The sequence below is a fragment of the Salvia hispanica genome, chromosome 1 (genome assembly GCF_029641045.1).
Source record: "Salvia hispanica isolate PSC_SH4W2 chromosome 1, Shi_PSC_v1, whole genome shotgun sequence".
NCBI lineage: Eukaryota > Viridiplantae > Streptophyta > Magnoliopsida > Lamiales > Lamiaceae > Salvia > Salvia hispanica.
This window is the reverse complement of record NC_142692.1, coordinates 60,904,085-60,919,363: the sequence shown is the minus strand read 5'-3', so window position 1 is coordinate 60,919,363 and position 15,279 is coordinate 60,904,085. Positions and strand designations below refer to the sequence as shown.

General features: G+C 35.2%; 1 long non-coding RNA gene and 1 pseudogene across 4 annotated transcripts; both read right to left on the bottom strand.

Annotated features, from left to right (window-relative positions):
* Positions 1–230: 230 nt before the first annotated feature.
* On the bottom strand, positions 231–5,417 carry LOC125223027 (F-box/kelch-repeat protein SKIP11 pseudogene; annotated as a pseudogene). 2 transcript variants are annotated; one of them, XR_007176656.2, is made up of 3 exons: positions 5,162–5,417; positions 2,880–4,404; positions 231–1,092 (listed from the first exon to the last, which is right to left on the bottom strand). The product of XR_007176656.2 is annotated as an F-box/kelch-repeat protein SKIP11 pseudogene, transcript variant X1 (transcript). The 2 variants fall into 2 exon arrangements; XR_016136990.1 differs by lacking the exon at positions 231–1,092 and having other exon boundaries at positions 2,636–4,404.
* Positions 5,418–10,602: 5,185 nt separating this feature from the next.
* LOC125185343 (uncharacterized) lies at positions 10,603–14,251 on the bottom strand. 2 transcript variants are annotated; one of them, XR_007170109.2, is made up of 6 exons: positions 13,887–14,251; positions 12,468–12,588; positions 12,009–12,088; positions 11,610–11,688; positions 11,144–11,518; positions 10,603–10,771 (listed from the first exon to the last, which is right to left on the bottom strand). It is a non-coding gene; the product is annotated as an uncharacterized LOC125185343 (long non-coding RNA). The 2 variants fall into 2 exon arrangements; XR_016134895.1 differs by lacking the exon at positions 12,009–12,088.
* Between the last annotated feature and the right edge of the window lie 1,028 nt (positions 14,252–15,279).

Below are 15,279 nucleotides of genomic sequence, written 5' to 3'. Positions count from 1 at the left end.
TCATATTGGACTAAATCAAACTAATTCAAACAATGAAGAGAGATATACTTCTTATTGTCCCCATTAAATGTCTCATATTTGACTGGCGTGAGTTTTAAAAAATTATTTGACCTAATTTGTTAGTAAAAGTGAGTGAAAAAAGTTAGTATAATTTGAATATCCTACTTTTATTTAGTTTATAATAAAATGTGAGAGAATGAATTAGTGGGATGCAAGGTCCACTACCAAAATTGTAAAAGTGAATGGAACATTTATTGAGGATCATCCAAATAAAAAAATATTGGACATTTAATGAGGACCGGAGGGGATAAGATCATAAGATGGAGTTGGTGCTTACCTCAAGTTGATTGCACCTCACATAAGATGGAGTTGGTGCTTACCTCAAGTTGATTGCACCTCACAGCAAAATGCACTATTGTCTCCCCATTCTCATCAGCTGCATACACAAGCTCCGTTCCCAGCCTCTCCACCAAAACCTTCAACACTGTATGCTGGCCGTGTTTTACACACAAGTGTAACACGGTCTCTCCCCAACGCAGCTTCTCCATCGCAGGAGAAATAGACACTTGAAGAAGAAGAAGTACGATCTCAACATGGCCTTTCATGACTGTAACATGAAGAGGGTTCATATCATGACAGTCTCGCCACCAGCAAGCCTCGGGGGATACTGATAACAACTTTTGGCATATCTCGATGTGCCCTTCTTCTGCTGCAATGTGAAGAGGCGACGACTTTTGGGTGTCTGAAATCTGCGCTAACCTCGGATTAAGCTTCAACACTTCATCAACAATAGCTGTTTGTCCATGCATTGCCGCTATGTGTAGAAGATTTCTTGAACAAGGAAATGAGACTCCGTGAACAAGATATGGATCTTCTTGAAGTAGGTGTACAAGTGTTGTTACATCCCCCTTTGATGTTGAATCGTAGAGTTTCCTTTCTATTACTTCACCCACCATTCTTCCGCACTAATTATGAATTAAATGATTTCATAACACACAATACATATATACTAATTACTATACATAAATGAAGTTTTCTTCTTATTCACGCCATCTCTCTTCTCCACAAATGATTGATGCAAATATCTGCACACTGTTTAAAACAGGATACATATTATTAGATTGACCCAAAGACAAATTTTATATTGTATTCATTCATTGTATATATAGTTTAACCTCCAATTAATTGTATTAAGTTTAGTATTAATACTACACTTCTCTGGTACTTTCTTCATTATTTTGATAGTGGATGTCTTAATCAACAATAAATACACTTAATCTATAACAAAAGCAGGCCCTTCTCACACTAAAAAACAGAAAATATCCATTTATACTTCCATGATTTCAATCAATCACCTTAATTCCATGATTTCTTTCCAACAGTTACAAACATATAACAAGGGAAACATCACATGTCATGTTTAGATATAAGAACATTGTTGCTTAGAGATAAGCCTACAAAACCAACAATCCAATGCCAAAACTAAGATAAACACAGAATCCAAATGCATACTCCAGTTTTCATGAATCTTATCCCTAAAATATGCTGCTATATTCTATCTAAAATAAAGATGGAAATATTTCATATATATGTCATAGCCTTGCCCTCAATAGGTGATTATACTCCACCACCTGCAACTGTAATGCATGCTAATTATAGTTTTTTTTTAAAAAATATACTCCCTCCGTCCAACCACAAGTGATCAACATTCTATTTTGAGTTGTCCCACCACAAGTGATCAATTTATTTTTTAGCTAAAAACAAAATTTCAACTATCTCTTACTTTATTCCATGTCTCTTACTTTCTCTTTATCTCTCTTACTTTTTCCTCTCTCATACTTTACTCTCTCCATTTTAACTCAATATATTTCATTTTCTTAATGCCCGTGTCCAAAAGAAATCTCACTTACAGTGGGACGGAGAGAGTATCATTTCTGCAGTTAAGACATCACCAACAAACCACAATCCCCAACTTGAATCCAATGGGTATCTTTCCATGAAACACAATAAAAAAGATGCACAACACGATTGCAAGAACATGTCAAAACCTCAAGGAACGAGTGTCTGAACATATATAGCAACAATGCATTCATCATGAAAAGCAAAACAAAATAAAGGTCCAAAGGCAAAGTATGAAACACCCTTAAATCTTTAACCAGTTAATCACATTTGGAAACATTGCTCCTTTAGGGGGTCATAAGCATAGCTACTTCCCAAATTGTGTCCATGGTCATCGCAAATCTAGCCCTACCCCTCTAATGCCCTTCTTGGTATGATGGAACGGAATGGTGGAATGGAACAATGTTTCCTAATTCCATTTTATTCATTTGCTAGGTATAATGGAATGAACCAGGGAATGGAATGAAAATGCCAAGAAATTGTCATTCCTGCCTTCATTCCATTCCATCATACCAAGAAGGAAGTATCCAAAATATCACCAATTGTAACAATGTACCAGCATTTGATCACATAGATGTCTCACATATAGAAATAGGATAGGTAAAAGCAAATTCGAGACAAGTTATTCGATGATGCTGTCCAAAATGGAAAAGTTCGATCAAACACGAGAAGAGAAAAAAAGAGAGAATCGCAGAGAACTTCTATATAGCTACAAGAATAGACATAGGAAGACATATAGAAAAATCTAGCACATATTGTTTCCGTTCTCTTTTGATATATGTGAAACCTAGTATGAACAGTCATGTTATTTGATGGGAGAAGATCATACAAAGGAAAAAATTCTAACAAAATGGAAAAAACGATGAAGAAAAACTGTAATCAAGGACTATTCAAGGAAAACATTCAATTCAATTCAATCTCTCCCCATTCAACATAAAAAAATAAAAAAAGATAAAAATTTAAACTTTTTGATAAATTACCCCATTAGCCATGGATGCAATGCCGTTCTGCAGGAACCGGTAGGAGTTTGTTGTAACCAATCAGCAGCCCATCACAGCACAATTATACACAAAATTGCCAGACCTCTTTCTATCAAGCAAATGCCACTGCGGCGGACCTTCGCTCGGGACCCACGAATTGACCTCGATGAATCCTTCACCGGCATTACGAGGCCCCCCAATAACCATGAGCCGATCACCGCATGCCCTAAACGCCAAACCCCAGCCGTACATTGAATCAGCGCGTTCGGGCAACCTCCCTACCATCACCCACACCCTGTTATCTTTCTCGTAGCTCCGAATCTCCATATCCGCATAGTCCGCAGCGTATAGCTGATTATTTACGACAGCGATCAACGGGGGTGCCTCGGATGTAGCAGGTGGCTCGTTGTCCCGTGCTGCACCAGTACGCACCGGGGACATGTTAGGTATTTCAGTCCAAGTTTGAGTATCCAAGTTGTACTCCTCTCCGCACGTGAGAAGCACGTTGTCGGCCCCTCCAATCCCTCCGACGACGTAAAATTTCCCGTCGAGGAACACGGCGGAGCACATCTTCCTTGATTTTTTCATGCTCGGGAGTGTCGTCCATGTCCCCGACTCGGAGTTGTAGAGCTCTACCGAGCTAAGAATGCTGCCGTTTAAGTCACAACCGCCGGCCAAGATGGCGATCTCCCCGAGGCTTGCAGACCCGAACAAACACCGGGGCGCATTCATCCTCATCCCCTTAGTCCATGTGTTGGTTAGCAAGCTGTAACGGTAAATCACGTGGGACATGAGATCCCTACCAAAAACAAGAAGCTCAGTTCCAACCGCGAGGGATTCCTTATCTGCAAACACGAAACAATCGTCAGGGTTCATTCTTGGCAAGCGCATCCACCTGCGACGGCTAGGGTCGAACGCCTCCCATTCCAACAGTTGGCACGACAGGTAGACCCAATGCTCGGCCACCTTATTTTGCCGTCTCAATCTGTACAGCTCCCCGGTCCTAATAAGAGACTGGAAGCTCCGATTCAAGGATGCAATCGCCCCATAATCAGCTCTAGAGCACTTGATCAGACAACTAATGGAGAGGTCGCAACCAATGCCACCAATTAACGAAGTCGTATTAGAATTTTCACCCGCGTGCCGCCTACTCCTAGACTGCATGGCGGATTGGGCCAAGGCCGCATTTACTATGCCACCGATTGGAGAAACGGTATCCATTTGATCAACGGGTCGCTTAGGCACCTTTCTGACACAAATTTCAATATCTTCACCTCTATTTATACCCTCTAATGGCCGCTTCATCTGCAGAATACCGGCATTCTCCAACCCCAAATTCACGTAAGGCCACCTGCCTTTTCGCTCACAACTACGTGAATAGTCCCTCGACACCCAACAAGCCCGGTCTTCCAGCATATCTTTAGATGCAAACCCCCAAAAGGAGTAGCAATTTCCTCACTAAGATGATGCAAATCCACTCTTCCTTTTTTCCTTTCTTTCTTTTCTTAGACTAAAAAACACTCCACTGTCAAAAAATCAGAAACAATACATCCCTGATCAGAAATTGAATCAAGAATCCAATTTATACAGAGAGATCAATTAATTACATACAAAAATCTAAGAAGAAACATTTGCCATAATTCTGTTCCATTCATCTCTTCAAATTCCTAAATTCAATTTTCGACAAATAGTATTGTTCAAGAAACGGGATGACTCAGGAGGGAATATAACTGTTCTTCAATAAACCATATTCAATAACAATCCTAAGAAAAGCTACTCAATTCCACACACACGAAGAGAAAACTGATCTTTTCTTATAAAGCAACAACATAACTATCTAAATGCATAATGAAACAGAAAAATTACTCAAGAATGAAAAAGGCCCAGATTGAAGAACACCATAAATATTCAATTCTGAATTTTAATCCATAATGAAACAGAATAATAACTCGAAATGAAAACAGCCCGGGTTGAAGAACATCATAAAGATTCGATCTTTGATCAATTGCAGAAACCCGTAAACCATTGTAGATTAGATCTGAAAAATCAGATCAGCCAATATCCACTTCCCAAATTTGCATAAAGCAAAACAAAAAGCTTTCAATCTTGCATTGGTTCCCCTCCCATCAAAATTAGATCTATCAAACAGTCCAAGAAAAAAAAGGGATGAAAATTGTCACCACTGCCTAAAACATCACAGCTCACAATAAAGCCAAATAGTAATAACAATTGAAAACAACAGATATCATCAGAGAGATCAGAGAGAGGGAGAGAGAGCTTACCTTTTTATTGGATGAGTAGAGAGAATAACTCTATTAGCTCGTATGTGTTTTTCTTCAATTCTTTCTTTCTCTTTATTTTGCTTTCTTCACCTGTATGTTGTGTGTGAAGAGTAACTTCAGTTGAATTCTTGGCCATCTTGTTGCGAAAAATCCTTTGAATTCTCACTGCAAAAAATCAAACAAAGGCTTTGGGCTGGGCTTTGGCTCTGGGGAGACCAACCTCCCCTTCTCTCTCTATATGTCTCCTCTCTACCGCCCCCAGCACATTGAAGTCATTTTGCCATTTTGATTCGTTTCAAAATAGTGTAGTCATTTCTTTTTAAATAAAAATCAACACTTTTTTCTCATCTATTTCACTATTTCTTACTTTATTCTTTTTTCATCTTTCTATTTTTTTCATTTCCTACTTTATTCTTTTTTTACTTAACTTACTTAGCATAATTTTTCTTAAATCACGTGCCGAACCCACCCACCATTCTATAGTACAGTGAAGTCATTTTGCCATTTTGATTCGTTTCAAAATAGTGTAGTCATTTCTTTTTAAGTAAAAATCAACACTTTTTTCTCATCTATTTCACTCTTTCTTACTTTATTCTCTTTTCATCTCTCTATTTTTTTCATTTCCTACTTTATTCTTTTTTTACTTAACTTACTTAGCATAATTTTTCTTAAATCACGTGCCAAACCCACCCACCGTTCTATAGTACAGTGAAGTCATTTTGCCATTTTGATTCGTTTCAAAATAGTGTAGTCATTTCTTTTTAAGTAAAAATCAACACTTTTTTCTCATCTACTTCACTCTTTCTTACTTTATTCTCTTTTCACCTCTCTATCTTTTTTCATTTCCTACTTTATTCTTTTTTAACTTAACTTACTTAGCATATTTTTTCTTAAATCACGTGCCGAAAGAAACACATCCACTACTATGGAACGGAAGGAGTATAAAAATAATAATATTTGGGACGGCATGAAGATTCATGCCTAGTTGGTAAAGCAAGAGAGATGAGAAGAATGATTGCACTCCCTCCGTCCCGGCTAAGATGACACATTGCTTAGCCGGCACGGGGTTTTAGGAGTTATTGGTTAAAGTGTTTAATTGGAGAGAGAGAAGGTGGGTGTAAGTATTAAAGTAGAGAGATAAAGAAAGATGGATATTTTAATAGGAGTGAGAAAAAGTGGTTGAGTGTATTAATTGGAAAGAGAAAGTTACCAAAAAAGGAAATGTGTCATCTTAATTGGGACAAACTAAAAAGGAAAACATGTCATCTTAAGCGGGACGGAGGGAGTAGTAGATAGTGAGACCCTTGTTATTATTAGTAATTAATGGTGGGCCTTATACTGTTGTAAATAAATTGATATATATGGGTAATGAGTTGGGGACAAATTTCCATGAATGGAAATGCCATATGTATGAGACGGGCTAAAAGGAAAGTGTCCCTAATTTGGTATGCGAACTTTGTCAAGGTATCAATTTTGGTCCGTAACGTTTGAAAATATATTCTGAGGTACATGAACAACGATTTAATATCATTTGAGCTACTTTCACTATTTAAAAAAAAATTTGGGTGAAAATAACCTTAAGGCCATAAAGGGCAACTCTGTCTATTTATTCTATTTTTATTAAAATATTGGCAGCACATCTTTTCGGTTCACGAACTTTACCAAAATACTCCCTCTGTCCACGATTAAGAGTCTCATTTCTAAATGGCGCGAGTTTTAAGAAATGTTAAGAAAAGTGGGTGGAAGAAAGTTAGTGGAATATGGGTTCCACTTGTATATATTAGTTTTAAATGATATGTGAGTGGAATGAGTTAGTGGAATGCGGAGTCTCTTTACCATTTATGGTAATTATGAACCGAGACTCTTATTCGTGGACGGACCAAAATGAAAACATGGGACTCTTATTCGTGGACGGAGGGAGTATCATTTTAGGTCCCAGTTTTAATTCCTTCTCTGTTCGATCCTGTAAGCATTTCTCACTCATCATCTCTCACTCTTCAACACAATAATCTCACTTCCTCTCTCCATGATTCACGAAGCTCTGCTGCTAAGATTAAATCCTTACCTCTTGATCACAATTCTCTTTCTGGAAAATCTTCAATTCTTTAACGGTATTAGTTTTTCTCGAGGAGTTGGATTTGAATCACAACAAATTTGAAGGAAGCATTGATGAAATTGACAGTTTGTCGTCTTAAAAGATGATGAATCTTGAGAAGAACAATCTTGATGGCTTTATTCCAGATTCAATTCAAAAACTTCTAAATCTTTCTGTTTTAAACCTGAACAACAACAGATTCTGCGATGGAATCCCACTGATCATCGGAAACAACAACCTCGCTATATTACCTTGATCTCTCCGAGAACAATTTTACCATAGAAAGCCCACTTTCTCAAGGAATTAAAGATCAAACAAATAAAATGATATTTTCGCAAAGTTCACGGACCAAAAAGAATGTTCTTTTAATATTTTAATGAAGAAGATATAGTAAATAAACTAAAATATCCTTTATGGTTTTAAGGGTATTTTCGTCAAAAAAGGTTTGAAACAATAAAAAGTAGATCAAATGATATTAAATCGAAGTTTATGGATCTCATAAAAGATTTTCAAATGTTACAGATCAAAACTTATACCTTGACAAAGTTCGTGGACTAAAAAAAAATTCCCTCCATGTAATTTTACTACAGTTAACATAGTCGATTTAATCAGACATCTGGTAATAAAATTTAGATTTTTTAACCCGAAACTGCTAATATGATATCTTTTTTTATCGTAAGTTGTAAGGAGTTTACTTCAATTTTCAAATATGATTATAGCAAACAAAAAATTGCACTAACTGATTATTCAATAATAGGATTATTAATAAAGTTTTCGTTAATTGTTCTTTCTTCTTCGAAATTGATCTGATATTTGTTGGTTTCTCGATTACAAGAGATAAATTGGGCGTAATACAACTCAAAAGAAGAAATACATAATGAAAACCGAAACGAAATTATAATAACAAAAAACGAAACAATAAACCTTAAAAGTGGAAATAAGCCGAGTCGAGGAGGCCTCTTTTTGCAAGACGAGATACGCCTAGGTAGTGCTCTCAGATTGGTGTGTCATCCCGAAAGATAAAACAAATTTCGTCTTTGATAAAGCAGCACTGCTATAAGCAAAGCTCCGGCGAACTGGATGGAGGTGAGGGCAGAACTTCGGCAGAAAGACAATGCATGAGAGGGAGAGAGCTTATGCTGTTGTGTATGTTTGTGAATTGGTGTGCGATATGCATGGAGTGGCTAGCCTATTTATAGGTTGAGTCCACTGTAGGGGTCAACATAGCCTTGATGGTTGTCATCATTGGAAGGCTGTAACCGACGGGCGTTACAAGAGCTGGAGATGTTGATCCTAGACGGACGTATCCGGACAAGCTGCGCGTGTAGGTTCGTTCACGACGTGGACTTTATCACATGTCAGTCACGTTGGTTTCGCTGCGTCATACTGACGAGGTGTCATCCCATTTAGCTCGCTGACGTGGAAACATTGATGGTCTAAAAAGAATTAGACTAGCCTCAGGTCAAGTTCGAGCACCCGGCCCAAATACCATCCAAAGACCAATTGCCAAGATCCAAGGACACGAACACGAGCACTCGAGGCTCGCGGCCAAGGCAGGGCGGGCGACGGCGGTGTGGGTGTAGGCCACATAACCCATCTTAGTCCACTATAATTATTACACGTAATAATTCTTCTTATTAAATACTACTCCCTCCGTCCCGGTTAAGATGATACATTTCTTGGCGGCACAAGATTTTAGGAGTTATTGGTTAAAGTGTTTAATTAGAAAGAGAAAAAATGGGTGTAAGTATTAAAATAGAGAGAGAAAGATGAATATATTTAATAGGAGTGAGAAAAAGTGGTTGTATGTATTTATTGGAGAGAGAAAGTTTCCAAAAAAAGAAATGTGTCATCTTAGTTGGAACAAACTTAAAAGGAAAATGTTTCATCTTAAGCGGGACGGAGGGAGTACTAGTTTAATAAGGTTGTCACATCCAATATGAGATAATTAACTCTCTTAACTAATCTCATAGCTTATTAAATTAGCTCGCATTTGTGCCCAACTTTAATTCATTATTTCTCACTCACCAATAATCGGATTTGAGAAAATGAATATACTATGATCATATAATCCGAACGTAGATCGACGCTATGTCATTTAATTAAACAAAATTAAATAACTCGCCAAAGTTATTATTGGTCAAAGTTCTTTGACCGGACACATTCCAACAATATTAAAAAGAGTTGCAACGATGGAAGAGAAAATTATACTATGTATCTGAGTAATTTTTGTAGAATCTTATATGCGCGAACGTAGAAAAATTGCAGTATGTGAGAGGGTACTTTTGGTAAATCCAGCTGGCTCAATTTGGAGATATTAGAGGGGGAGAGACCGAGACAAGAGAGAGAGATAGAGGAGGCAGCTAATCTATACAATATATAAAAGGAGAGTTTTGGAGGAGTTTTAGAGAATTTATTTGCTATTTAATTTAAAAAATTATATTAAATTAAAAATGTTGAATTATAAAAGTCTATATGGAGTGAGTGGGAGGTTATAAACGTTAGATTAAAAGCTAAATAAATAAATCTGGTCAGCATTCTCACGTCTTCTTCATTTTCTTTACCATTTACTTCAAATCCAACTCCATTAATGAATAAATAAATAACAATTGCTTTCCCTCCAAATTCAGCCCCAATAAATCAATTGAGAAATATTGATAATATTTTATTTTTGTTGTTATAGGTATATTTTATGCGAACTCACGACTTCAGTAAGACAGATGGGGTCGTCATCATCGTTGACGTTGGTGTCCCAACTACCAACGTGCTAAGGAATTGAGGTCTGAAATCTGCTGGTTGTAGATTTTTTTTTACTTGATTTGTGGATCCATTGGAGTACGTACTGTCAAATAAATATGCAATTGTAGATTTTTTCCTTATTTTATTGTAGTTTTAAGTGGGGCGGACAACTTATAGATGACAAACTTTAAAGATGACAAACGAGTTATTTTACCTATGAGTTTTGTTGAAGAGTGTGAAAATTGAAGGTTTTAGTTTATAATGATGAGGTTGATTTTAATTTTAAAGTTAATATAGTGTATAAAGAAGTTTTAAAAATGATGAGTTTAATTCTTTATTGTGATAGATTTTTGTCTTCCTACTCCATGATTTAATGTTTAAACAATATATTATGTGATTCGTCTCGAATTTATTATGCTGCAATGTTGATTTGTATAGGATTTTGATTCTCATATAACTAAAGTTGTTACTTATATTGTTCATTGTTAATATTGATTCTAATTTTGTTTAATTAATTTAAAATTTAAAATTATTATTTTAAAAATATATTAATCTGTGCATAGTACAGACGGCGTGATACTAGTTAAATACTAAAAAACCACTCCTGCTAATTAATAATTTTTTGTATGTATCAAAACATAATTTATGGGAGAGGGAGCCTATATTTGTTAGGTTTGCGGTCTTTACTAAAGAAATTTACTCTATTACAACATGTATATCTATTTTATTCTTTCAAAGCTGCTGATCCATTAATCAATTTCCAATGCTCTTTATCCCTGAAAATAATTATTGATATATTAGTAATTATATTTAAAATTACTTTCATGACTAAGCATAAAGAATCTACAAACAAGCCTAGAAAAAAGTGTGACAACCTATAAAATATAAGCTTATTTGAATTAAGTAAAATATTCATTCAGTATGTATGACATATTATATCTACCAAAAATAATGAATATCCCCTAATTCAGTTATCAGCCCACGTAAATTTTCATTTGGCAATGCAAACATTTGATAGGCTGTCACACTTTTTTCTAAATAAAACAAGCATAAGATAAAGATTTTTGCAGAACAAATAAGAAATCCACTTTGTATAGTAATTTGGAGAAAAGGGTACAACCCACTAAATATTAGTAGTATCATCTTACCTTGGAAACATTATGCAATTTATATCTGCAAAAAAAAATTGTTGATATGTTAGTAATTAAGAGAGAGAGATTCATATTTCCAGCAGGTTCCAAGAGAGAGAGAAATTGAGTTAACACCCGTGCTTCATCTTTTCAGCAGGTTCCAATGTTATGTTTTTATGGGGAAGATGCATCTTTCTAACCAGCATGCTAAAGATGGGAATCCTATAAATACCCCCCTATATTAACACTCTCACTATCACTTACTTCCTCTCTGAATCGAAATCATCAAACTCATTGGTAACCTTCTTTCAATTGCTTTTCCATATCTTATTCCATCCCTCTGTACCCCTTTGATCAATTTTCTTCATCTCATTCCTTCTACTTCTCTGCAATCTGCAACATTGTTTTAGTTGTTGTTTAATCTTTGAATTTGTTTATGTTGAAAGAGATATTAAAAGAACTCAACAATGCCTCAGTGTTGCACCTTGATTGATAATTTGCACCCTTCGATTACTTCTTCTGTGATAGAGTGCGTTGCATCAGTGTCTTTGATGTTGCAGTGCCTGGGAATAAGGAGGAAATCATTAGCTTAGATTGTGTGCTTCATGATCGAGACGTACAATTTAGTATCTATCTATCTGTTTCTATAAATCTGGAAATCTGCCATGTTTTAATGCACCTACTTTATCTAACATTTCAGAGTGTGAGAATTCAAGCAACATTTCCAAGGAATTTGATTGAGAAGTTTCGTCTTGTTCTTTTCGACTAATTAACTTTGAAATCCAAATTGATAAATATCACCTATTTATTATGTAATCTGATATAGAAAGGGCATTAAGATAGTTACTGCACAGGATTTGTGAAATATCTTTGGATGTGTTACCTTTTAATGTGCAACGTTTTCTGCACTTCTTCTATCTTCAAGTGTAGACTTGAAGAGACTCTCATGGATGAATCACTCATCTGCACTATTGCAATCTCTATGTTAATCTTTTTGTCTCTATTTACCTTTTGTATTTTCTTCCTCTTATTTTGGAAATTTTGTTCGCTCATTTTGTCACGTGTAAAGAATCAATAATCTTATTAGTGTGGATCAAACATAGAAAATATTGCAATAAGTTCTCTATTTTGATTAGAATTTGACACAGATATGATTATTTACAATCTTTGAAGCCTGCTATGTTTAATTTTTAAACATGCTCTGAAAAAACAATTGATTTATGTCTGTGAAGTTTTGAGTCAGGGGTTGTAAGTATGAATGCTTTTGAATTTTTCCTCAAATATGTGAAAGTTTGATGTAGAAAAATCATTGATCTATGGTTGGGAAAAGGATTTAAGTTACCTTTTGCAGTTTACGTCCGTCTGTTAGTTTACAAACCCATATAACATTCCACCGCTTTCATCGGCCCCGTTTCCCTTCATTTTGTTGCCTCATATCTGCTATTGTACAGATGAGAACAGATCTGCTATCGTGTAGAAAACAATGAGTGTTTTATGAGAACATATCTGAAATCTAAGTCAATTACAAATCGTTTAAAATGAATCAAGAAGCGGATTTTACCTTTATCTTACTAATTTAAAGTGTTAGTTTGGTGAAAAGACAATTTTATCCTTTTTGGTGGGAAATGAGAAGCTGACTGTGTATTAAGTTTTTCTAATTTTTTTCAAATGTTGGCATTATACATGTTACAAAAAATGCTCAATTAAAGCAGAGGCTTCTCAAATGTTGGTGTAAGGGTATGACTTAGCTAAATATATGGCTTATAATGGTTTTACGTATATAATAATGAACTTGACGTTGGTCAGATAAAACTAATACCTTAACTTATTTTGGTCTTTAATGAATGGTTTTTCTAGCAAGTGTTAATCAAAGTTATGAAATATCAAAAGTCTCCATATTGTTCGGTTTAATGAATGATTTTTTAAGTCTTTGTTTTTGTTTTGAGGTTTGCTTTTTTTTAGTTTCTTAGTCCAGGCACATTAGTATTGAGGCACATGAAATCAACAAGAATTTAAGCTTTAACACTCATTCTAATCTGAACATCTCTTAATCCACTAAATGAACACAAAGCATAATAAACCAACAAAATCTTATCATACCATCATATTTTAAGAAAAATTATATGCAAGATGTATTCTATTTAGATGAAACCATACTCTCATACTATAGTCAGACAAGAATATGTAAATTGATTGACCTGCACTTTTAGAACACTATGTTTTTAATTCTACAACCAACTAAGCAATTTTCTTCTCATTTTGCAGATATATATTTTCAATTTAAGCAAATGAAGAAACTAAGAGATCTTCTACTATAAAGGAAGAGTTATATTCTTTATGAAAGCTCAAATAATCAATGAGGTAAGCCATCTATACCTTACATTATCCATTTTGTTTGGATATTGTATTTAATCTTTAGCAATCCTTTCATGATGTGTTGTTCCCTAAATGTACTTGTGGAATACATGACGGTTACCACCTTTACCCAAATTAAATTTCTAATAAACATTAAAATTTAAAGGCTTGTCTTTCAAAAATTTGATATTTGGTCCTTTGCTTTCACTCACTTCTGGATTCGAATCTGCTATTTAAGTTTTCATTTTTGAGTTATGTGTATTCATGATTTCGCAATTTCAATCTATAATTTACACATGCAGATCATAACAATTTAAATTTTTGAAGTTTATGTTGAAGTAGATAAATTCAGAAACTTTGAACAATTTAGCAATTCTAATCTTTGTAGTTTCAAATCGATTTTTACCTTGGAAGAAGTATTCTTCGAATTTTCTTTGGTTGTCGTTCGTGAGCTTGATCCGGCTCCAGATTTGTTTTTGATTTGCTTGGTTTAATGGTTTTTTTGGTTGATCAAGAAGTGTTGTAGCAAGTTTCCTCCTTTGAACTCCGATCTGCACCGTTTGGTCGCCATCGTTTTTGTCGCAGCAGACGTCAGCGGTTGAAGGTCGTTCGGTTAAATCCTTCAATCGGCGGATGATAAAAGAGGAAACTTGATATAATTTTTTGATCATGTGCTACCTGTAGAATTTGGCTTCAAGAACGGGCGAAGGGTGTGATTGGAAAGGAGGTGGTGTATTGGTGGAGAAGATGATCTTCTCTTCCTTTTTTTAAAATTTTATATTTCCTCTTCTATAATTTTAGATAGAATGTTGATATTATACTGTATTTATTTAGTGATTTATGATATTGTATTGGTGTGGGTGCGTAAATTGTTTTCCAAATCATGAATAAATAAATATTAGTATTATTTGTTTCTCATTTCTACTAATTCAAAAAATCACATTTTTGAGTTCTTATAAATTAGCCAAAATCTCACTTAATTCTAAATCACAAATGGAATTTTATTTAACAGTATTTGATGTTATTTGAAAACAAACCCATTAAAAACAACTTTTTCACCACAAAATGTGCACTTAGGTATTTTAGCATATAATTGATGTTTTCTCAAAACCAGGACATCCCTAATATGTAATGCATGATCATCAATGTTTATGAAATAAAGAGAATATCATCAAAATATATCACAACAAAATTCCCTATGAAAGATCTAAGCACATGGTTCATTAACTTCATAAAAGTTGGTGGATCGTTGGTCAACCAAAAGACACAATCATCCAGTCATAAAGTCTAAATTTGGTTTTAAAAAAAGTACTCCATCCGTTTCGCCATAGTTGAGTCATTTTACCGTTTCGGGAAGTTTCTTCATATTTGATAACTTTTTTCTCTTTCTTACTTTACTCTCTCTTACTTTATTCTCTCTACTTTATTCACTTTATACTTTATTCTTTCTACATTTTCCTCTCTCTTACTTTTTTTATCTATTTTTTTAACACACCCAACATTCATTTCTTAAACTTCGTGCCCAAAAGTTCCGCCTCAACTATAGCGAAACGGAGGGAGTAGTGGTTCATTCATCTCCATCATCAATCATAAAGAAATAGATATTGATGACTATGTTAGATAGTGATCTTATTACTGAACCTGCAATTAACACACATACACCATCTTCCATCGTTTTTAGAGCATGCGCAGTGGGGCGGACGATGCGACGGACGATGCATCGTCCGCCACTGTGGCATCGCGGACGATGAGTTAACCATCGTCCGTGGACGAAGCGCGGACGATGCTCATCGTCCGTC